Raw genomic sequence first — 25,645 nt, 5'->3', positions numbered from 1 at the left:
ATATCAATTCAGTGTAATTTGGAAAATAAACAACATCTCGGCTTTTTTGAAACGTGATAATGTTAAAAATTATTTTGAAAAAGTCTATCGATGAGTATTTTTGATTATTTGTGTCATTAATCTTGAATTAATATTCATTAGCTTGAATCGATATTTGATATTAAAAAAGTCTATAAAAAGTGTCTATCGATAAGATTTCGATTATTTTCGCATACATTAAAAGCAATCGCTGAAGTCGTGGATTGATTTGATTACTACTGATTTGATTACATTCAAGCACCAGTATCTATCGATTTCTTTACATCTTCTACCCCCCAAACCATCTTGTAAGTAGTATTCGATTTCAATAGAAAATTGATTAAATTGTCGATAAAAATATCGATTATATACAATACAGAAAAAAGGCTATAAGTGGTCTATTTTAAAAGGTCATAGGTAATATTCAATAAATATTCAAAGATTGTCTATCCATAAGTCTTTTTCGATTATTTTTGCCTTTTGCTTAAGTCGTTGATCCCTTCGATTATTTCTGTTATTCAGGCAAAAGTATCTATCGATTTCTTTACAACTTTAACCCCCGCAAACTTGTTGTATTCAGTCTTCGATTTCAATAGAAAATCGACTTAATTTTCGATGAAAATATCGATTAAATGGCATACAGAAACTGATGAATAGGGGTCCCATTTGGAATCGTGATAAGTATTATTAAAAAACTATTCAAAAAGTGTCGATCGATAAGTATTTTCGACTATAATTGCCCTTCGCTTAAGCCATTGATCTAATCGATTATTTCTGCCCTTCAAGCACCAGTATCTATCGTTCTATTGACCACTTCTGCCCCCGAAACCCACTCTAAAATAATGGTATTCATCAGGAAATAGTTTCCATTTTCAGATGGCGATCAGAGGGCACTCTCCAATCATGTGAGGCACTGTACTGGCCCGCTCTCGACTGCCAGACAACAATATTTCCAGCTACTTAAGCTGTCTATTACATTAATTTATTCAAATGCCGTTGTCGTTGTCGCTGCGTTGTCGCTGTGTTGTCGTTTTGCATTAAATTAGTTTTGTTTTTGATTATTAAAAAGTCATCAATTCCGAAACGTGTTTAGGTTTTCAGAACTGCATTCGGCAACCAATTGAATGGCAATAGAATCGGTTTTAATGGAATCCAATTTTATATGTTTTTTTTCGGGTAAAACCCTCTCCCCGGCCGGAGGGGGGGTTGGCTTTCATTCAATGTTTTTCCAAGCTATAATTGGTTGTTGAGAGATGATTAATGATTGTTTGGCTGGGGCCTATAATTGTACTCTCGTTCTCGTTTTTCATTTGCATTTCCTTTTTCTCTTTCTCTTTCATACGCGATTTCCCTGCCTCCCCCCCCCCCCGCCCGCTGACCACGCTGGATATTTGCCTACCCCGAAAACCCAAGAACCGGCTAGACCAGCCCAATACAGTCACCGCCCCCTGCCCCTGCCCCTGCCCTCGTATTGCTGGAAATTACAAAGAACAGCGCAAAAGTCAGTGGAAAATGTAATTGAGATTCTAATATCAGATAGCAGATAGTCTATCGGAGGCCGAGGCTGGGGCTGCCACTTGTCGGAGCGAAGGTAAAAACTGGTAGCCCAAAGAGAGTTTCCAAAGATGTTTACGCTGATGAAAAATTACTCCAGCTGCCACTGCCACTGCCACAGCCACAGGCCACACGGCCGCAGAGCTGGCGTGCAGTAGCCCGCTTTGTGGGCGTGTCAACGAAGCACGAGGCAAGGCGAGGCAGGGCAGAAGCTGGCTGCCAACTGATGATGGACGTTGATTATGATGGACGTTGCCGGCCTACCAAGAAGTACAGAACCAGAAGCTGCCAGCCATGAGTAGAGCAATTTGCCAGCACAAAAATCAAACACAACGATGGCCACAAGGAGATTGAGCGATTCCTAGGGCCCGGCCCCAAACGCCCCTTAGTTTTTGGTATTATTTTAAGTAATTTTTCTAATTAAAATTAAATCAAACCGACCCCTGGCAAGACTCTCTGTGGCTGGCTTCCTGCCTTGACAAACAGTTTTTATTTATAATAAATGCCACAAGTATCTACACGAGTATTTGTATCTCACTGCATTGCACGGAGAGGCATTCGATTTCATAAATAAAACAAAATATCAAGGCCGCTCTCTCGTACGATAGATATCCATCCATCCATATATATATATATGTGTGTACTATATAGAAAATCGCACAAAAACTGCCAGCAATTGATTGGCCAAAGGTAGAGCTAGAGCAAAACGAGTTAATATCTTTGGAAACGGATTGTATTCGGATTGGATTGGATTGGATAATGTGTGTTCTCTCTCTCTGTCTCTCTGTGTGTGTCTCTCTGTGGGCACAAAGTGCATTTCGGCTAACCAGTTTCCAGTTTTTGCTTAGACTTTGGGCCAAATTTGAAGCCAATGTTAGGGCCTTGAAATCGTACAGATCGTTTCGCGCTTTTTTGTTATTCTAAACACTCAATTTGCATGGCAATTCCTAGTCAAACCATTCATATTCATATTCAATCACTTGATTCATTTGCTTATTCATTTACAAAAGGCGGAAATAGACGCTTTCGACTCGCCCCCAAAGTGTTCTCATAATTTCATTAATTAATTGTTTTTTGCTAGCTTACTTTCTAGCAAATTAGTTTATGGATTAATCCGCTACGAGTGCGATCGACCTTCGGTTGTCTCCGTGCTTGGTAAATTGTGCGCCTAAGTCGTTCGAATATGTTAATTTTTCAGTTTGTAATTTGTATAAATGAAATATGTGGAAATGGGGTTTGTAATTTAGAAGCAGGAAGTCAGGGGGTTATTGATTTGATTGGAGGAACCAGGGGAGTGGGATTTTTTAAGGGAATTCAACAAAAATTTCAACAATTTCTGAAGGTTTTCTTCTATGGAATTGGCTCCTTTACCTGCTTTAAATGGCGGAAATGTGTACCCCTCGGCGTATGCGTAATATTTACATTTTGGCAATTGTATCTTTATCTTTATGCCCGCATATCCGCTGAAATTGAGATTTATCTTGCCCTGAAGATCATTAGGTTTTATTTGCTGTTTGTGCAACAATGACAACTCTCACCTGTTGCCTGTTGCCTGCCGCGGGGCAATAGCAACTAAGCCAAGAAGAGCACGCGCCACAAAAGCAACAACAACACAATGACAGGAAGATCGAAAACGAAACCAAAGTCACTGGCTGACTGGCGGGCCTGGCGGGCCTGGCTTACTGGCCAAGAGGCCTGTTGCTGTTGCCTCTGTTGCTGCCGTTGCCTCTGTTGCTGCCGTTACAGTAACACACATTTGGCCAGTTGCTGTTGCTGTTGTGGCTGTGGCTGTGGCCAGTCAAGCGCATTTCCATTTCTAACGTTGATCGGCGATCTGCGAGCTGCTGCAGCCACGACCGAGTGAGGCCTGGTGGTAAGGTCGAGCCTGCCTCCGTTCATGGCCAACAGCAGCAGCAGCAACATAGCGACTAGGGAGTACCCATTCGGCAATGATGTGAGGCTAGAGCAGCACGGAGAGGTAAGGAGGTGACTGACTGACCGCCAGAGTCCCCCCTTTTTCGCACGACTACGAGGTAGCAAGCAAAAAAGGCCTTTGCCAGCGGAGAGACAAGTTTTGTGTCGAGTCTTGTGCCATTGGACTTGCTCTTGGCTTGGTTGTGGCTGATTTATTGGCCAGGCCATCTCTGCCATTGCTCTTGACCCCAATGCAGGTCCCAAGAAGTGCCAAAAACTTAATTTCCTGTGAAATATCCCACACGAAAACAAAAGAGGAGCAGCCCGGCAGGCATCCTGGTGCCAACATTGATGGCATAAAGGAAAGGACTAGACAGGGAACTGTTTTTAAATCGAATAATGAATCAACAACAGGAGGCGAGGAGGCGGGCAGGCGAGGAGGCGGGTAGGTGGGGCAACAATGGCCACTGCTCTCTGTGTGTCTCGTTGTGGGTGAAATGAAGTTAAATGCCGCTCAAGGATGCTAAATGTGGCATGTCGAAATGTGTGCTGTCTGCTCTATTTGGCTTGCGGCATTGTCTGTGTGTCTGTGTCTGTGTGTCTGTGTCTGAGTGTGTCTGTGTGTAAACATAACTGTTGCATGCGACAGGAAGGCGAGTTGCAGCTATGCTGCTACTGAATGTGGCACATTTTCGACATGTTTTGTTGAGCATTTTGGCAGCAGAGCAACGACACTATCTGCCAGCTCCTCGTCGTGCAGGAAATGTGCAAAATAATGTTACGAAACTTTTTCGTTGCAATATGCGCAACAGGAGGCAGCAGCAACAGGAGGGAGGCAGCAGCCACAGGAGGAGCCACAGGAGGAGGAGGTTGAAGCAGAAGCAGCAGCAGCAGCGACAGCACAAGTTACCAATACAAATGCACAGATAAACGCTGGCAGAGCATTGCCACCCGTCCCCGCCCCTAGACCCACTCTAACCCTCTAGACCATCCCCTAACCCACTCCCACTCCCCCAACCCCCTTCCCCTTACCCATTTTGGACCATGTTTTTTGCTTTGACTTTGTTTTTTGGCTGCTGTTCCGTTCCTCTGCTGCTGCGACTCCTCCCCACCCCACCCCCCCACATCCCCCCCACTGGAACTCTGTCTTCGTTTTTCCACTACCTCCCGTTTTTCGCTCTCTCACTCTCTCCACTGGCTTTTTGTTGGTGTTGCACTATATATTCGGGTCCAACGACTTGTTGCTTTGTCGCTGTGTGTGTGTGTGTGTGTGTGTGTGTGTGGGGCTATGGGTGTGGCTGCCTGCCATGTGTTACGTATACGACCTGTGTATGTGCCAGCATGTTTTATGATGTCAGTTTTGGGTTTTATTAAAACTGCTCGCAGATATATGGGTTGGCTCTGGTCCTGGCCCTGACTCCAGGCTCCCGGCTAAATGCAGATGGAAATACGCTTTTTTCATAAATATATGAGCAGGTCAAATGCATCATCACATTAGCCACAGTGCATCGTGGCTTAAATTTCTGTGTTTTTGCTTAGAGGAAACTGTTATTCAAGTAACAAATAACCATCCTTTGGCCTTTGCTGGGAAATATGTAGAGGCATATCATCTCTGTAACCCTGTGGAGGCGGTACTCTCTGTGGCACTTCTTGGGAGATCCCTGACAAGGACTTCTGTAGACGAGGAGGAGGCAGAGACCCCTTCTCTGCCCCTAACAGGCCCTGGAGAGCCTTAGACTTCGACGTTTTCTGGGAAATCTTAGGTATATATATTTAAAGCAAAGTCTCCTGTTGCTCCTCCGAGAGTTGAGACAGCCAAGAAGGAGGTTTGAGCTCTTCATACAGTAATTACTTGTCTCAAGGCTAATAAGACGGCAAAAAGCAGGGGTTTCTGAAGAGATTTCCCTGGAAATCTATCGAGGTAGAATATAGGACGGCTTAGAGCTATTCCTATAAGAGTCTTCGCTCAATTCCTAGGGGAAGCAGTGCCTAAGGAAGCCTCCTTTCATGCCTCAAACGATCCACAGTTTCGATGGCCCAAAAATCTCCCTAGAACTATTGCCATTACGTATGTATCTCCTCTTTTTTTTGCCACTTCAAACTGCTCTTCTTGCCCCTCCCAGACGCTGCTGCCTGGCTCCGCGCCTCTTATCAATCGCGAAAATGTCTTTGGGGTTCGGACAGCCGCTTACAAATTGGGGTCACCTTCAAAATTATCAAATTTCGCCCGAAATGATTAACTCGACAACACACAAAAATGCCCGGTCCCTCCAGCCGTACGTCTCGAATTATATAAAGAATAAAAACAGGCACTTTTCCCGAGCGAAAACCTTATCTTTGTTACACAAAAAAAAAAGGAAAAAAAGAGGAAAAATTGGAAGAAAAAAAAACCACAACAAGGCAGCGATGTTGTTGTTGCTGATGATGATGAATTTGCCCTGATTTCGACACAAACGAAAAAAAACTGCAATCGGCGCGAGAGGAACGGCAATAGAGAAGAGCGAGAGAGAGAGAGAGCAAAAAGGCGGAATAGAAACAAAAAAAATTAGATAAGACGAAATTGAAGCGAGAGCCGACAAAGCGGCCAGAAAACTGTTGCAGGCAATTCGCAAAAAATCAACCGAAACAAAAGCAAAAAAAAAGCAACGAAAAAACAAATGAAAATTCCAAAGAAGCAGCAACAATTGAAACAGATAGAATAGAAGAAAGAACAGATGCGAGACCGAAGCTTGAGATACTCTGGCGAGTAGAACCGTTACTTTGGGAACCGTGGGGGCAACTGTGGGGTCGGGGAAAGGCATCTAAATATCTAGGGGGAGGCCTAAGAGGCGGTATATGATATGGCATTCGATTCCAATGATTTTGTGGCATATCGTTTCGATTTTTAATAATTTTTCGAAAGTTTTTTCTTGGTTACAGGTCTTTCCCAGGAAAAACTTACTATTTTCCAAAGTCCCTCTTTCTTCCAATCAAAAATTTTCAATTTCCAACAAAAATTCCTCAAAAATGAAACAAAAAAGTAGGAAAAATTAATGAAATATGCTTTGGAAAAAGGTTTTATCCCGGGAAAAACATTATATTTTCCTACTTGCATTTAAAAATCTTAAATTTCCATCGAAAATTCAACAAAAATGTATGAAAAATTAATAAAAAATACAAATTAAGACCTAAACTTTTTCCTTGTCAACAAATTTTTTAAAAATAAAGCCCTCGATGCTTCCTTCCTCTCCATAAAAATCATAATACCCTTTGACAAAAAGCAGAACACAAAAAAAAACCATATGAACAATGCAGCAAAGTGCAGCGCGCGTGTGGCCTCGCTGATAAAGGGGCCAGGGGGGGGAAAATATTCTTTTTTTTTCGTTGTTTTTTTTTGCCAGCAGTTGTCTAAATAACAGCGAAACGTCGGACGTCAACGATGCCAGAAAGCAAACGAACTAAATTGCTCAAAAAAAAAGAAGCAACAAAAAAATGTACAAAAAAACAGCAACAAAAATATGAAGCGGCAGCAAAAACAACAAAAAAGAATAGAAAAAATAAACGAAAAAAAGAACGTAACAAAAATCAATTGTCGCCAAACCAAATGTCAATACAAGTGGCACCCCAGTGTTGCACCCCCCTCCCCATTCACTCTCTCTCTCTCTCTCTCTCACCCCCTCTTTGTTTTTTTAGGCATTTCTATCTCTTTTGTTCGTGTGTGAAAAATATTCGTAAATGTGTGGCAATGATGGAAAATTTTCATAAAATAATTTAAATTTTTAGGACTTTCAGAAAATTGTATTAAAAATATGAAAAGTTTATCCATTGGAATGATTAAAAAATAATAATAAATGGAATACAAAATATAATTAATTTTTTGTTTAATCCTTTCAAAAGTCTTAGCGTATGAATATCACAAAAAAAATAAAGCTTTGATCCCTAAAGTAACTTAATTTTTTAAATCTTTATTATTGAATCAAATATTAAAAATTTTTTTTTTTTTTTAAATCAAATTTTTTTAAGTATTAATAGCACGCCAAGAAAAAATATTTTTGTTCATTAAAAAAAAGTTGAAAAAAAATTGTAATAATTGATCCATTAAAAATGATTACAAAATTAAGTGACTTGAGGGATAAAAACGTAGTTTTTTTGTAGGGTTCATACGAGAAACCTTTTTATAGGATTAACGAAAAAATAATTCTTCTCGTCTTTAAATTTTTTTTAGCTTTTTGGCAATAAAATGAAATTCTATATAAAATTCAAATAAAACATTTAATATTTTGTTCAACCATTCATTCCAGTCCCCAATAAAAAGACTCTTCGAAAGACTAAAAAAGATTCTTCGAAAATCCTCCGCTGTATATATGTATGTAAGTGTCACGCGTCATGCGGCAGCGCCCCTTGGTCGGCGACGGCTTTCTGTAAGAGACATTTTTTCACATCTTAGTGACAAAAAGCTGAACATTTTCGGCTCAAAGCTCAACAAAACACCGAATATTGAAGTTTCATCGCAAAATATTGAGAGAAGCCCCCCCCCCCCCCCCCCCGTGCCCCGTGTTTGCGTTCAGTAAATGGCAGATCAAATAATCGTAAAAATAAATTTAACGACAAAATACGTAATAAAAGAATAAGGCAAAAAAAAAACGAAAAACTTCAATGCAATTATAAATATAAATTGTGAAAATATTTGTCGCGCTTTTTGTGTTGTCTTCTATTATTTTTCGTAGTTGTTGTTGTTGTTTTTTTTTTTGTGAGAACAGTTGGATTGATATTTGCCAATGCTGTTGGTGTTGTTGTGGTTTTTCGCTGTATTTGAGTGGTTTTTTGTGTGTGGAATTTCGTTTCGTTTGGCTGTGGAAAAGGTGATAAGCTCAAGGACAATATGGCAGCTTTTGGCATTGCACAGCACAGCACAGCACTCGCCTAAAAATTGTTTGTTCAATTGTGTTGATGCATATGGAAAATATCGATTTTGTTTTTCGAGGGGGCGGGGGCGGGCGTGGGGGAATTTTCCTGCATATATCTTCATGGCTAGCCTTTACTAAATCTTGATTTTTAGCCCCAACAAATCCTCATTTGAAGCCCTCCCCGCCACACCTGTTGCACCTCCTGGTATTTGTGGGTGTTATGCAAATCGGTGGGGATTTTTTCCTACGTCTAGGAGCTGCCGGAGCTTCAGTGACATGGCCAAAGTTAAATTAAAACCATTTTTTTCTCCCCCCTCCGCTTTGGCTCCACACAATCCCGGTGGCAGACACGCCTTCTATGTGGCAGCGCCCAATCCCAAGCTCAAAAAACAACAACTGCCTGTTGCACTTGCTTATGTACTTGAGGGGCACTTTCCAGTGCACTTCCAGGGGCCGTCTCACCCTCCACCACCCACCAAACTATATAATGGCGAAAGAGAGAATGAAGAGGCAAGAGAGAGAGAGAGAGAAAAAAAAACGGTGGGTAAGAAGTAAAATACGAAAAAAATGTTGGGGGTATGGGGGGTGTAGGGGGAGGGCTAGAGCCTCCCGAGCAACAGTTTATTTAGTTTTTGTTGGAGCGAATTTTTTCCATGGTGGTAGAAATTCGCTTTGGAATATTTTAAGCACTCAAAGGATTAACTAAAATGGGTTTTAATTTTGTGCAAAATATACAAATAAATATATTCCATTCCCAGAATTATTTTTCATCTCAGCCAGCATCGGAGTCTCTGAAAATCGATTGGAATTCAGTGATTGTCGGCTTCGCGGAATTTCATGCTTCAAATTCGCCACTGAGTGAATCAGTCGGAAAGCAAGTCTGGGTGCAACCCTTGCCCCTTGCCCCCTGCCCCTTGAGTGTGTGTGTGTGACTCAGCGACTACTGCCCGACTTCTCGGTGGTGGCAACTTGTTGCTGTTGCTGCTGCTGTTGCAACATCTAATCCAAGCCAATCCGCAAGCGAACAATGGCAAATGCAAATGCATGTGGCAAATGCAACAACAGTCGCTTCCTTTTGTCTGACGGAGCGGCGGCATATGTATATGCAACACAGACGCGACGCTGTTGCAACGGCCGCTGCCTTGTGTTGATGGTCAAGGTCATGAACCTGTTCCAATAACTCGTTTCTTACGTGCCACAAGCGCGCAACACACACACACACACACAGAGACAGAGAGAGAGGGAGAGGCAGGGAGACACAGACTGGTAGCCAGATGATTGTATGTTGCATGCTGCATGCTGTCTCTCTAATGCTAATCCTGCCAGCTTTTCATGCCACCTCTGAATGGGGGGCGGGGCGGGGGGGCCTGGCATGGGGCAACAACAGGATGACTAATGGGCCTCAGAAGCCGGCTGCCTGCTGCCTGCTGCCTGGCATCTCTCTCGTGCTCTTTGCACAAATCAATTTGAGAACATGAAATTAAATTGCAATCCATCTGACGCAAGGATGTTCTGCCTGCCACAAATTAAAGCTGGGAACACCAATGCGGAAGCAGAGCTCTCAAGGACGACGCGTGCGACACAAATGAAAAGAAAATTGCACGACAATGCGTGGGTGTTAGACAGTCTGCCCCCCTTCCCCCCTGCTCCACTCTCTCTGCCACTCTGCCCCAGTGTCTGATTCATTTTCTTATTTTTCCCGCCGGATTGCTGTCTCCATAAATCTGCCGCAAATGAATTATTCGAAATCAAATGCATTTTGTGCACAAAGCAAAACAAAAGCCACAGAAAACAGAAAACAGAAAAAAACGTTTTCCGTCTGTCAAATGGAAATTAGAAGCGCATTAATTAGACATTTTTATTGTTATTCACTTGCATTTTGCTGATTTTTACTTTCCATTCAAATTATATTTACGCATTAATTGCTTATAAAGATTTCCGGGAATTTTTCGTCTCCAAAAGCTGGACAAAAAAGCTGCCATTCAAAGCGATACGATGTGGCAAATATGATTGGGGCGGACTCTAGTCATACGTGGCACTTGTGGGGCTTCAGCATGGATTTTTTGTTGATTTTCCTCGGTTTGGGAGACTACTTTTTGGGGTACTTTCGATTGGGTTAGAAAAACTAATGATTACTCTCAAGAGAGCTGAAAAATGCATCTTTCTCCCTTGTAGGTTCTCCTCCCTAAAGTGGAATAATTTATACAGCTGATGAGTAACTCAAAATATAGCATCCCCAAACAATTTCGAATTATAAGAAACTGCTACGAAATCATCTCCATGAACATGATGATTCATTGAAGGCAAACAGAACCTATCCCAAAACAGTTCTTGAGCACGTGAATAGAGACCTTAAATCAGACTTTTATCTGTGTTAAAGTCCAAAAGCATCAGCCAGATGTACATTATCTAACATCTACTTACAAGATACAAGTAGCTAGCACCATTTCTTATCACAAGTAAAGCCCAAGCCCAGAAAATTCCTTGGGGGGGGGTTGTAAAAGACTAAAGCTTTGAGAGATCTAGAGAGAGAAAGAAAAAGATAGATCATATGGACCATATACTTCCATAAAACCATAAAAAATATATTAGGTTAACCCGGACGGCCCTCAGCAGGGCCACACATAGGCCAATATGGCCATTTTTTATGCGAAAAATAATATAAAATTAATAAAAAAAATTCTATAAAATTAAAGTTCTCCTAGAATATTCCTGACCTGTCTTTTATGAGTGACCCACAAAGTGCAAACCCTTGAAAATTGATTTTCTGATTTTTAATCATAAAAAATTAAATTTAAAATAAATATGGCTCATGTGCTGTACTTACTTTTTTTATTGCCGTTCCCCCAATTTTTATATTTATATTTTTTTCTTTTTATCCTTTAGTTTTTAAATTAATTTTTTAGCTTAAGTTCTGTTTTTTAGTTTTTTAATATTTTCTTCTTATTTTTTATATTTAGTTTTGTGTTTTGTTGTAAAAATTGGTTTTTTTATTTTTCACAGCACTTTTTGTTTGATATTTTCAGCAAAATTTAAGGCAGAGATTTAAGAAGTTGGTTTACCTTTTATTTTTTATTTTTTATAATATTTATTTTAACATTTATTGCTACAATTAAGCGCTATAAAATAAACAAAAAATGTTTAAAAAATAGTTTTCACTCTTCTTGCTATTTCTCTTTATTCTTCCTATGCGAATTGTTGTTATTCGTATTCTTTATGGCAGGGGAAAGGGGAAAGGGAAGGGGAAGGGTAAGCACATGTACAGTGAATGCATGTTTGTGTGCACGTTACATGCGTGTCTGTGGCAATGTGTGTGCGGAAGAAGAAGAAGAGCAGCGCAACAACAAAAACAACAGTAAGAAGAACAAGAACAACAGTAAGAAAAGCTAGAAAACATCTCAGTAAACGCTGACGCCGACTGCGCTGCTCCAGGCTGCACTGCACTGCACTGCTCTCAGCCAGCCACTCTGCCTCCCTCTGCCCGCTTACAACAACAGCAAGCAAGCAAGCAAGCAAGCTGGCAAGCAAGCAGCAAGCAGCAAACAGCAAGGCAGCACAAGAACAACGAACCGAAGGCAGAAGCGAGACGCGAGTGGAGCGTACCGAAGCGAACCGTTCGAAACGAGCGACAATAAAGCAAGCGGACTGACTGCCTGCCCGACGACATCCAGCTGAGCTGCTCGCGGAGTGCAGTGCCAGGCAGGAGCGCGGAGCAGCAGACCAGCAGAGCAGCAGAGCATTTGGTGCCGCTCGGCGCTGCTGCACTTCAGAATGAGAATGAGTGCAGCAGCAGCACCCCTCTCACACACACACACACACACACACTAGGATAGGGCTTTTTTTTGCATTGCTCAAAAAATGCATTGAGTGAGTGAGAGGCTAAGAGAATGAGAGCGAAAGAGATTCAGCCCAAGCCGGCTGACTGTCCCCGTGCATGGGTATTGGTGCGCTTCATTCATGGCAGCCGGCAAAAAAACGTTAAAAGCGAAATTGGTTAACATAGAAAAAAAAGTGAGAGAGAGAGAGCAAAGCACAAAAAAAAAAGAAAATGGTGGACAAGAAGCGTTGGCCTGACTCTCCTCCTGGCTGGCTTGAGTGAGAGAGCGGAGCGGATTGAGTGATTCTTCGCGGCGGGGAAGGCCAGCAGAACAGTGTAGTTTTTTAATTGCACACACACACACACAGACACTGGGAGAGCGAAGAACTGCAGCAAGCTTATCTCTGCTCTTGCTCTCAGCCGACTGCGTTCCTCTCTTTTAAGAATCACTCGGCTCTCGCACTATTTTATTACATATTCTTTTTCGTAGAGTGCAGTTTTGTTCTCGAATTTGTACAATTTTTTGCGGGGTTTTTGTTGTTGTTGTTGTTGTTGTTGTTTTTTGTGAATTTCGACGCAAACAAGTCCGCAACCGAAACCGAGACGACAGCGCTTTGTTCCAGCACTGGAGACGCTCACTCGCACTCACCGCTCGAAATGCAACTGGCGGCGGGCCGGGCAGGCCCGGGCCCCGAACCGACCGAGCCGATCCGAGCCGGACCAGGGCCAGGGAGAGACCCACACCAGAGACCCAGAGACCAGGCCGCACCGGACGGGGGCGATGCAACGGGCTACCGTTGCACATGCACTTTTGTTGTTGCTTTCGATTTCGGTGCAGTTTTTGTTTATTTTTTTTTTTTGCGAGAGTGAGAGAGACCGAACCGAAATTATAATAATTCGAACGACTTGCTTGGGGAAAGAACAGATTGAGAGATTGACTGAGGAAGTGATTCGAGGAGGAAGTCCACGAAAGTCTAGAATATTGGAGGCAGAGTTAGAACCTTAAGCCGAGACTGACTTAAGGGAGGATTGGGATATATAAGGTATAGAATTTATGATCTGAAAGGTATAGAATTGAGGCACTGAAACGTTAAAGGAGGAACTGAATAATTGAGTGTCTCTGAGCCATATCCGACCCATAGCATTGATGGAGCGCATGATCGACAGATGGTTTAATAACCAACATGAGTTCTTATAGTCTCCGAAGATTGAGGGGGCTGCATGGGTATGGGGGCTCCTCGCTGGCTGGTCGCTTTAGGGGAACGGAGGAACAGCCGAATGACACCTCAGACTGCAATTCGACTCGACTCGAGTCTCGGCCAGCGCTGCAGCGACTCAATTGCATGTCATTGTAGACAAAAATATTTGTATTTTTTTTCTGTATTATTATTATTATTATTTTCGTTCTTTTTTTCGGCTTGGGAGACGTAGGAGACGGAGAGCGGAACACCTCTGGGCCTGGCCCCTGGTCTCTCTCTCTCTCTCTCTCTGTCTGCCAGAATTTTGAGTCGTGACTGGTTTCAAGGTCTCTCAATTAATGCGAAAATTTTCGTTGTAATTTTTTGTGTTGCGTTTTATTTTTACCGAGTGGCTATGGCATTTGTGCATGATTGTAAATTAAAGAAACAAAATTCGTGTACAATAAAAATAGTAATTGTTTAGTTAGTTTTTTCGTTTTGTTTTCGTTTGCCGAATAGCCATTTGAATGCTTTTCTAATAAGCGAAAAATATTTGTGCATTTAATTGCATTCACAACCTGACCTTGGTGGAGATCTGATATTTCCAGAAGGGGGCCTTGGCGGGCAAAATTATATTTGATATTTTGCTACAAAAAAAAAGAGGAAAACCATTCTAAAGTGGAGACTGCAGCATACAGCCCTGATTTTAGTAGATTGCAACCCAAAAAAAGTACAAAAAACAACCCCTTAAGAGCAAAATCCATAAAACAAAAAACACCTTTACAAACTGTCTCTTCCTGCTCATCCCAAGGAGGACTTGCTTAATGATCCTTCAGGTCTCGGGACCCACCCTGCCCACATCCGTCTCAGCCAAAGGAGCACTTAGAGTGTCCCAAAAAAAAAAGCAGAACCAGAGCAGGAACAGGACTTCAAAACATAATGTCACCATCCCAGGAACACGTATAATTGCTGTATTTACAAAAGATAAAATCGGCGACAACATGCACACGGCTACCAAATGTTTTATTTTTCTTCACATCGAAAGGCTGCCTTCTAATACACTTACGGAGGCTCTCCAGGAGGAAGCAAGAAAAAGGAATAAACAACCATCTAGTCATAATCGTAGTACCATTTAAAAGGGTATAAACCCGAAACGGGAATGACGATGACGACAAGCAATTAAAATTAAAACCACGTAAGCAAATGCGACAAAAACCCCCGAAAAAACGATGAAAAGGGGCACAAATGGAGAGCGAGACAGAGACGGGAGCGGGGGGCAACAGAGGTACAAAAAATCCACCCTATATTGCAATTGCATTCTGTAACCCCTCCTCCCCCCCTCCTTCACACACAAAAGATGCACGAACCCAAACGTGCAATTTGTGTTGAATGCATTTCGAAAAAAAAACGCACACAAAAATCGGAAAAAAGTTCCCCAAAATGGAGAGAAAAAAAAAAGTGGTATGCAATTTTTGCATAATGAAAAATGCAGCAGGCAACACACACACACACAGATGGGGTACGGTACGGTACGTACTCGTATAATGAAACGCATGGCATGCATGAGCATTGAAAGCCGAGCCGAGTCGAGTCGAGACGAGTCGAGTCGAGCTGCAATCCAGACCCAAAAATATATTCTAAAATTAAAATGCAACGGGCTGACGCAATGCAAACAGCCCAAAGGGGTGCAAACACTCACACAGATACGAGCACACACACACACACACACACACACACACGAGTGCAGCATTGCCCTTGCAGCGCACAAAGAATGCATTTTTGTGCATCTTGAAGATACAGCAAAAAAAGGAAGAAAGGGTTTGACTGGCCTCCGGCAGGCAGGCTAAAAGGGTTTCCCATACACTCAGGGAAGTCTTTCCCGTCCCTGCCGGCACACCCATAGAATTCAATGCAAAAATGCAGCTTTGATTAATGAACGAACGAACACTTTTCAAAATGAATTTTTGCAACAAAATTATGCATTTCCTATATGGAAACGGGTAAAGAACGGTTGCCCTTAACGCAGCTAAGAGATACTCTTTTGCTGGAAAGCAAGGAGAGGGTTCCCAGGTTCTGATCTCTCACTTCCTCTTACCTGTGCCACAAACTTCTATCCCAATGCACGATACTCCTTGATAAGGGCATTGGAAATTGTCAACTCTGGAGTAGCGTCCCGTCCCGAGGCTGATTGGGCCAAATGAGAAGCTCCCAAGAGCCGCGCAGGAAGCCAATTGCATCCGCTCCTGGCTCGGACCTCGGACCCCGGCCCCGACCCCAGCCCCAGTCCCGACTGCGTTTGGCAACTGGCGGAACTTCCGTTCGAGCGGAAGTTGCAGCTGAAATGAGCTTGGGAATGAGTTTGTTCTGACGGTGGAAAAACAATCACCTCCATTGGAGTGGCTCCGCCTGGCCATTCATAAATAATGAGGCGAAATTAAACTTGCAATTAGATGAAAATCCAGATAAATCAGTTATAATTGCCATATGCTTAGGAGAAATTAGAACTAAGTGCCAGAGACATTAGGCCAGAGACAGTCCCAAGTGGAACATGTGGACGACTTCTTGCCCCTCGTGGGGTTCCGCCTGGAGGCTGCCACTCAAGCACTGCGCCTGGGATCAAGACTGAGTTCAATATCATTCGGAGTGCTTAAACTTGAAGAACCTTCGACGGCAGGTCGGAAATTACGCAGAATAATCACAGAAAATCGTCATAAATATCAATGTTGAGGCAATGAATCAATTTTATATTTGTATTTTATTGTAACAAGTACGTGTTAAAAGGAAATACGGCAATGCACACTGAGAAAAGCCAGGAATTCATTTCAAAAATATCTGATAAGAATATGTTCCTTGTAATTGTCTACAAAAGGACTTAAGCATTTATTTACACTGAGATAAAAATGGCTTAGTAAGAAAGAAAAACAACTATAATTAAAAAAAATATTAGGATATACAAATAAATGCCATAAAAAAAAATACAAAATAAAATAAATTAAATTAAAAAGAATTCATTTTGATGAAAAGAAATCTTTTTAATAATTTAATTCATTTAAAATTATATTTTAGTTTTTTAAATACAAATAAATGCCATAAAAAATAAATAACAAAACAAACAATAAATTAAAGTAAATATAATTCATTTTACTGAAAACAAATATTTTTAATACGGAATATAATATGTATATAAATATTAAATAAATATAAATGACATATGAAACACTTTAAAATAAATATTTTATATTATATTTCTATTTACAACAAATATTTCCACTCTCAGGGCACATAAATATTTAAATCTAAGTGAAATTATTCTCAGCCCCGATCGTTTTTCTCTGAGTGTACCACACCCCATCAGCCTTCGCCCTTCCCCTTCCAGCGCATCCTATATATGTAATTTGTTTGTTCTTTTTCATCATTTAATTTTAGCAGCAGCTCATAAAAATGGTTTAAGTCTTGCACAAAGAAAAAAAACGCCCGCAGAGGGGCAAAGATTAAAACTGAAAATAAATTAATTTCCGTTTTTTTTTTTGTTGAAATTACTGATAGAGCTTTTCCACATTTCAATTATATGTTGAAAAGTATTAATTATGTTTAAGTTTTTAAGCTGTCATTACCATTACTGTGGCCCTGCTGCCACTGCCTCTGCCCCGTGCGGCATTCAGAGAGAATACCAAAATAAATAAACCAAAAACGAAATGAAATCAGCAAATAAGCAAACGAGATGCATGCCCCAAAGATGGACTGTGCGGAGCAGAGAGCCAGAGCAAGCCAATGACCAAGTATCAACAACGACACCAACACCAACAACAACACCAACAACAACTACAATCGAAAAGCTCACAGAGATTGCTGCTGCCTCTGTCTGGGGCCAAGGAACTCGGGAGCAATACAAAATTGCTTGGCCTTGGTCAGGGCACAATGTCTACATATAAATATTTTAAATGTTTCTTTTCATTTCCCCTTGCTTTTCTTTTCTTTCATTTTCGATTTTAACAGTTTTGTTGCTGCTTCATTGTGTGGCTGCCGGATTCGCTTTCATTGCGCTGTGTCAAGACAGTGAAGTGCCACCCGTTGCAGATTAAGTGCGACGATAAGATAGTAAGGACAGAGCCCACACAGAGAGCCTGATGCTGATAAGGCCCAGAGGCAGAGTCGCCATTTGGCATACGAATTATAAAATTACTAAGCGATATGGCACTCCTATGCCTGTCTATCTCTATCTTTCCCTTTCCCTCTATTCAACTATATTTCCGTCTCTCATTTTCTCTCTGTGATATGTAGGTCACTGTAGGCCACTCGTCCAGAAGGACGTGCTAATGTTGTCACACAGAAACATACATAAAATTAGATTTGCATTTGCCACAAGCACACAAAGAGAGAGAGAGAGAGAGAGAGAGAGAGGGAGAGCACAGGCACACACGCACAAATTGGCATTTAACCAATGTCAATGTCAACGAGGAACAAATGCCTTTCTAATGGAGGCCGCAGCATCCACGCGGAAACCATTTTCAGCATTTGGGCCGATACGTGGCAGGCAGGCAGGCAGGCAGGCAGGCAGGCAGGCAGGCCGTGTGGCACATTGTGTAAGGTCAAATCTCTAAATTTTATTTGGCTTCCTGCCAAACGCCAGAGTGCCAGAGCGCCTGCAGGCCCCAAAACAAACCACACACTCATGGCTGCACACAGTTATTGTAGACACGTGTTCACACTCAATTTGTAGTTGTTATTGTTGCTGCTGTTGCCACTGGCAATGTTGTTGCATGTGTGCTTGTGTGCGGCTGGGATTCTGGCTGCCAGCTTTTAGATATTTAGTCATAGATACGAGTATCAATGAACGCCGAAAGCGAAAGTGTTTTTGGCGCAGGCATATGCAAAATAATTCAAATATATCTAATATTACGCATACGCCATGTGGGCCTCCCTGTGGCTGCTTGTGTGTGTGTGTGTGCCTGAATGGGCTTTAAAATTGGCTTGTGATGAGAATTTAAATGTTTGAATTTTGGTTCTATTAAAGCGTTTAGGGGAATCGCTGTTTTTATTGGGCTACAGAATCAACCCCAATAAACACTGAAAACTGTCTTCAACCCCATTGTTAAGCCATTGTCAAAAAATAAATACAACAAGTACAAACAACAATACAAAAAATCCACGCATATGAGCAAATACCAGCAATTTCGTGCAACAATTACTGCTCCGCTTTCAACACAGAAACCACCCACTGCCACACGTAGCCCAGTTCTAAGCTGAACTCAATTTGGTCTTTGCCCTGTCAATCGAAACATTTGACCAGATCTACTAGGGGTCGGGGGGAGCACAGTGAAAGTTCTAGAAACAGCAGAGTTTTCACTGTAGATTCGAAGCTCTACTGGGAGTATATCGAAAAGGGAGTATAGATTATGGGGATGGGTTCTGCATGTCACACACAAAACGTGCAGAAGAATAAAGTTCAAAAACCTCATTACTCACAAAATGTGGGGATTGTGATTGTGATTGCTATGCGAATCAGTGCAAAGAGGAGGAAGGCAAAAGCTAAAATTTTTGTGGTTTGTGATTCGCTCTACCTCTCTCTCTCTCTTTTGATAGGTTCCTACTATTATGAGTATTTCTTTATCGCGACACATGATTCACAAATGTGAAATGGCGTCCATGACCAACACAACACAGACAACGATCCAGCAGCAGCGGACAACGGTCACTGTCAGAGCGCACTCCACCTCCTCCTAAGCCTCTGCTGCTCAACCGCTTACTCCTCTTTCATACGCCAACCACCAAGCGATTTGTACGAGTATTACATACCCTTGAAGAGGGTATTATGATAACAGAGACGGCGGCACCCTATATCAGTTTTGGGGGGCATGTTTGGGCTACCTTATAGGGTCTGTTCGATGGTGTTTCACAAAGCCTTTTGGGATGACTTTATCATATAGCCCCCCCTGAAAAACCCTTTCAAAAAGCATATCTCTCCACTCCAAAAATACTCAAAAAAGTCCCTTTCTTTAGGGAATAGGGTATCTTCAGCTTCGATTTGGTGGCCAGTCCTTTTCTGATATTATTATTTTGAATACGCTTTTTTGTTGCTCCCATTGTTGTTTTTGTTGCTTTTGCCTCTGCCTTTGCTTGGCTTTTTTTGTGTATTTTGTTTTGTATGTTTTTCGTCACACTTGGCAGCAGCGACAACAGCGACGACAGCAGCAGCAGCAACAGCAGCAGCAGCAGCAGCGTATTTGCACAGCGCTGACGTCGACTGCGACGGCGATGGCTGCCCGCCCCTCCTTGTCCAGTTAGTCGGTCGTCCCGTCCCGTCCCTAACCTACGACAACCGAATTCGCACTGGGCCAGGTTCAATGAACTTTTTGGCTGCCACTGCCGCTGCCGCTTCTGCTGCTTCTGGTGCTTTTGTCGCTGTCGCTGTCGTCGCTGTCGCCGTCGCCGCCGCTGCATAAAGCGTGCATTGAGGGCGCTGGCTGGCTAAACTGACGGAATGACTGACTGTCATGCGTGCATGTTGTTTGCTCAGTGTCTCTCTCTCTCTCTCTCCCTCTCTCTCTTTTCGTCTCTGTCTGTGTGTGCGTGCATGAATGGAGCTTCTTTCTTTTAATTTTGTCAAGTTCGTTTTGAATTTCAATTTTGAATCATGCATACAAGACGTAGGGCGACAGTACAGTGAATGGTCTCTGGAACTATTCACATATTCGTTTATTATAAGAGAACCGGGAGCATATCCATTCCGTCTAAGAATCACGGTCATGGGAACAGTTTTATCCCCATCTAGGGACTTTGAACTGCCTTGCAACAGCTGTGTCTGGTCTTCCCTACTGCTTCATAAATTCAACTGCAAAAACAGTTTAAAAAAGAAATTAACCACAAAAACCCAAGCCCTAGACGTTCGCTCGTTGCTGCGAAAAATCTACTAGAAATCGGAAACTTTTCAGAAAATCAAATTACACAAATACACAGACAGACACAGACATACACAGGGGCACAGCAGCAGCAGGGACAGAAAAAGAGAACCCAGAGAGCCGATGATAAAGCCAGTGATGAAATGCCCTAACTATCCCACTAAGACCTTTACTATAGTCCCTTGAATGGGGTCTAGGAATCAGCTGTAACTAACTTGGTAAATATTCTAGGGCTATAGCTACTCCTTACACCTCTTTAATCAAACCCTATGGCCCAGCAAAGGTACCCGCCCAATGCCTAGTAAAATCGAAAGAGTAGACGATATGTAACCAGGTTGCCTGGATAGAGATGCCGAGATGCCGACATGGCCCTGTTTGACGATAATGATTCTGTTAAAAATAATCAGTTTATGATAGGTAAGAAGACGGAGACCAGGGAGGCTGGCAATGGAATGGAAGTCAAGTCTCTTCCTCTCTATCTCTCTCTGTGCTTCGGTTGGTTGCATTGCTTTTGCTCGGTTTGGATTGGTTTTAAGTTCGGTTCGGTTTGGTCTGGCTAAATCAGTCAATCAAATTGTTGGCCACATTTCTGCATCTGCATCTGCATCTGCATTGGCATCGACAGCGGCATCGACATCGGCACCTTCTCTCCCGCTCATGTCACATTCCCAAGTCTAGGATTGTATCGGGTTTGGTTTTTGTGTGTAATGCAAGTACAGTGGTCGCCCAAAAGGGAGGACTTCTAAGTATTACAACTCAGAACTCAAATTTACTCGAGTTTCACGTTGTTTGTGGAGCAACAAACAAACGAAGATAAAAAGATAACGAAAATGTGCGTGTGAGCATGTCGCAATTGCGTGAATCTCAATCAAAAGATGATCAAAAAATGGCGAAAAATCATAGATTCTGCAATAAAGAAACATGCGAAAAAGTAGAGCAAAAAGAAACAAACCAACGAAGGCAAAGAGATAATGAAAAAGTGCGTATGAGCACGTCGCAATTGCGTGAATCTCAATCAAAAAATGATTAAAAAAATCACAAAAAATCGTAGATTTAGCAATGACATCCTCAGCTGGATCCCAAGTTTTCCCTCTGCTGGGATAGCCGAAAAATTCCCTTTGCCAGTTCCATGCCAACGAATTGTTCCTGTTCTGTAAGGAAATCCTCGAATTGTGGATTGGTGGTCTGAAAAATAAAGAAGAGTACGAAATAAACATGAATTACTATAACCTCAGCATCTGTTCGCTTGTGTATCTGTAGCTGTATCTGTATCTATCTGTCTGTCTGTCATTTCATATGCTCGTTCTGTGCATTTGGCTGTGATTAATTACATTGGCTGCTGTACTCGTATCCAGTACTCGTCGACTGCGAGGGTATGTTGTAATCTTTCCTAGAAAGTGTTTCCAATGCCACTAATAAGAATATCACTCTATCTATTCGATTAATGGGCACCTTTTAGTCGGTATATATCGACCGTCAGCGACTCCAAGGAAGCCTTAGAAATGTCAGGGCCAATGGCAATGGCATGGCCCAATGCAAATTTATGACAACGGCAATGCTGCGCCAAAGATTTATCAACTGCCACAAAAGTGCAGCAGGCGCAGGGGGGTGGAGAGGGGGAGGCGGTGCAACAGCAACCAGTTAATGCAACGCTGAGCCGGCAACAAATAAAATCGAAAGCCGCCGAGCGTCCCGAAAAAAAAAACCGGTTACTGTCCAAAGTTCTAAAAATGAAACTGGTTGCAACAACAGCGATCGTACTAGACCAAAAAATATATATATTTTCGTTGTTTTTTTTTTGTTTTGTGTACTCCTTTTTACAGTGTCTGCCAAAATTGCAAGCGGGCATAAATTAACCGCATGGGGTCCACAAACACACACACACACAGAGACGGACAGACGCTGGCAGAACGAGACGACGGAGCACAGCACACCCGAAAACCACTTAAAGTCCACAATGATGACGTTGATGTCGGGTCCCTGGCAGCAGCCTCGCCACTCACCACCTCGCGCCTCCCCCCCCTCCCCCTACACCCCGCGCAACATCAACCAACGCCAGAGTTGAGTTTTCAAGTGCAGTGGTCTATCACCATCTCCCTCTCACAGCCAAACACACACACACTGGCTGCTTTGATGACGCAAAAATACGAACACAAAAAATTAAACAACCGGCAATGGACGACCACGACCTCACCCAAAAACCGGGCAGCAACAAAAAGAACACTAAGGGAGAGGCAGAACGGCGGAGGATGATCAGCGGTGAAGGCAGGGCAGCAGCAGTCAGCAAGCTGAACGCATAAGGAAGAGGAGGGCTCCACCCCAAAGCCAAAAAATGCGCAATTTGACTGTACGAAAAAAAAAAAGTAAATGAAGAACAGCAATAAAAGCAACAAGAGCGAACAACAACAACAAAACAGCCAACGAAAACGCAGCAGAAAGAGCAGCCCAAAAATAAATATCCCATCGCGAGGAGTCCCGCACAAAGTGCAAAGTCGAAGCAGAGCATACACTAATATTTTGCGCAGGGGGAGGTCTTACGGATATCGTCAGCACAGTGGCGAAATTCATATGGTGTATACATATGTACATGTATATGTATGTACGGTTACAGTTCACTTCAAACCAATAGTATATATACTCTTTTTTGCGGCAAGTGTATTTAAATACGAAATACGAAAGAAAAGCAACAAAAACAACAACGAAGGAAATATTTCGTTTGCGGCTCATACGAAAAATTTTACTGGGCTGGCGGTTTGTCGGTTACTGACCGTCCTCAAGGTTTTTCGTATTTTGCCCTTTATTTTTGTTGCGTCGACGGCAGCAGCAGCAGCGGCAGCGACAGCAACGTCTACTGCGAAGCTGGGGAAGGCAGCGTCAACGATCGCAGCACTCAATTCCCTTCATTTAGAGCGCATTTTTTTGTGGCTGCTGCCGCTGCTGCAGTTCGTTGTTGCATTTTTGAACGTTTTACGTAGCGCAAATTACAGCAAACACGCCATCATCATCATCATCATCATCATCGTTGTCGGACTCGGGACTCGGAGTTACAGCAGCAACAACAACAACAACGGGAGCTACAACATAATCAAGATGGCAGCCACTTGCAGTAGCAGCAGCAAAAAAATTGACGAATATGCGATGCAGCAGCAGCGGCGGCGGCAGCGGCAGCAGCAGCAAGAACAATTTCGAACCCGAATTCAATGCAAAACAAGCGAAGCAATGCAGAAAGAGCACCACAAAAAAGCGTCGACTTTGACATAAAATATGAGATCGGCCAAGCCAGAGAGGGAGAGAGAAGGCAAGCGAGAAAGAGCGAGCGTATAAAAGCTTTGTAGGCACTGGTGGCGGATTAGCGCTGAAGTTACACGAGGTTTTCACCGATGGTTTTTGAGACAAGATATCATTGACTCCAAACGGATCAAAAAAGTGAAAAATGTCTATTCACTCCTACAGTGCCGCTCAACTGAATAGGTTCAACAATTTTTAAAAATCCAGTTACCAATTTAAATGAAAGAACTTTTTTTGTATGGATTGTTTCATAGTTAATATAGAAAAAAGTTTGGGGACACGTATTTAAAGGCTATTTATTAATTTTTTCAAATGAATCGGTGGAAAACCTATCGTGTAAGAGCAGGGCATTAGGCCCTTCTTCGCTGTCTATCTTGTGTACCACGGTTCTCTCTTTTCCTAGGCCGGACCACTGAAGCATAGGTTTTAATTTATGTAGCACGCACATTTTGTGTTGCTTGGGCATTTTTCTCACAATTTGTTTTGGCACAACGGAATGGGGTGGCAGTCCAGAGAGCGAGAGAGAGGGAGCGAAAGATGAAGGAACGGCACCGGGAGTGCAATGCTATGCAATTAAATGAGCAACCCGATTTGGGTGGGGTGGCAACTGCACCAGCACTACAGCAACAAAAAACTCTTTCTAATGAGAAGTGGAACAGAGTAGAGAACAAAACAGAAGAATACAGAGCAAAAAACCAAGCTCAACCAAATAGCAGAGGAGTTTTGAAGCCTAAAAAAAACCTATGGAGAAAAAGAGCCGGGAACAGAAAATTATGATACCAGGTGGATGAACGCATAATTGCCAGGGGAACTACATATATTTCGAGAGTTTTGGTTTGGGAAAAATAAGAAAAAATAGCCAGAGGTTTAAAGAGGTTTTTCGAATCCTACAAAAACATATTTATCTACCTTCAAAACATCTATTTTAATATATGGGTACTTCATTAATAAAATCAAATTTAAATGAATAAATCTCTGACCGCAAAACAAATTCAATTGCGCACACAAACCTTTCAAACCAAATTCTAACCCCAACCTAATGGTAAATAATGCACTTATGAAAAGCAAACAATTTAATTTACACTGGCAATTTAGCATTTTGGCACTAACCAGAGAACACATGACGTATACGCAATGAATAAATCATCCATACAAATGCCAAAGGATTAGAACAAACAAACACACGCACATACACACACACACACACGCACACACACACGAGCAGAGCAGGGAGCCAAATTGGCCAGACAAGCACATAAGTGACCCTGAACTGATTTTGGCCCCCAAACACTCGGCTGTGCAGTCAAGGCCTACGCTATTTGTGGGTGCTGATGAAATTTGAATGAAAATGCACAGCACGATCCTGCAGCTGCCTGCCACAGCCACAGCCACCGGCATTGGCCTATCTCTAATCCAGTTGGTTGCATCAAACAGGTGGGTGGTGGTAGCCACAAAACGGGAGTGTGTCTGGCCCAGGCCCAGGCCCAGGCTAGCCAGCAAATTAATGTGTCTGTGTCTGTGTCAGAGTCAGTTGTGAGTGTGGCTCCCCCCCCCCGCCCCTCTGGAGTGTCTGAGTGTTTGTTCAGTGAAAACGAAAGTGCCAGGCCAGGCCTTGCAGAGGCAGAGCATAATCGAGCCATCGAACCGATTAGCAAAGGCTTCTGCTAGGGTATTTTTGGCTTCGTCTGGTGGCAGTTAACGTTACTGCCACATTAGCTTGCGGTCTATTGTTGTGTTTGTAATGAAATTAGTCTGCAACAGGTGTCTCAGTCTTGTGGCGCCTAAGCATTGTGTTTGCGTTTGGGCCACACTCCGCCCGAGGCTGCCACACACGCACATGTGACTACCACAAAAGCACACTTAACTCTAGTTTAATTTGAGTTATTATGTGGCCAAAAATGCCTGTTAACGGGGGCGTCCCAGGTGCCAGGAATTGAGAGATTTCCATTCAAGTTTTTCCTCCTAATGAAAAGTGCAGTAAGAGAGGGAAAAAGGAGCATAAATAGCGTTGAGTATTGCACTTAATTGCCATAAATTGAATTCAATTTTCTTTAGCCGGCAGATAAAACGAAATATGAAAATTACATTTTT

At 42.5% G+C, this 25,645-nt stretch overlaps 1 protein-coding gene across 1 annotated transcript in view; it reads right to left on the bottom strand.

Annotated features, from left to right (window-relative positions):
- The window catches only part of Eip93F (Ecdysone-induced protein 93F), a 62,690-nt gene extending 51,468 nt beyond the window's left edge, over window positions 1–11,222 (bottom strand). Inside the window, exon 1 of the mRNA XM_033383735.1 lies at window positions 11,200–11,222. The gene's annotated coding sequence lies outside the window, so the exon portion shown is untranslated. The remainder of the gene's footprint in view (window positions 1–11,199) is intronic.
- Window positions 11,223–25,645: the final 14,423 nt, after the last annotated feature.

This window comes from Drosophila pseudoobscura, chromosome 2 (genome assembly GCF_009870125.1).
Source record: "Drosophila pseudoobscura strain MV-25-SWS-2005 chromosome 2, UCI_Dpse_MV25, whole genome shotgun sequence".
Lineage (NCBI taxonomy): Eukaryota > Metazoa > Arthropoda > Insecta > Diptera > Drosophilidae > Drosophila > Drosophila pseudoobscura.
The sequence above is the reverse complement of the archived record's forward strand: the minus strand, read 5'-3'. Positions and strand labels throughout refer to the sequence as shown.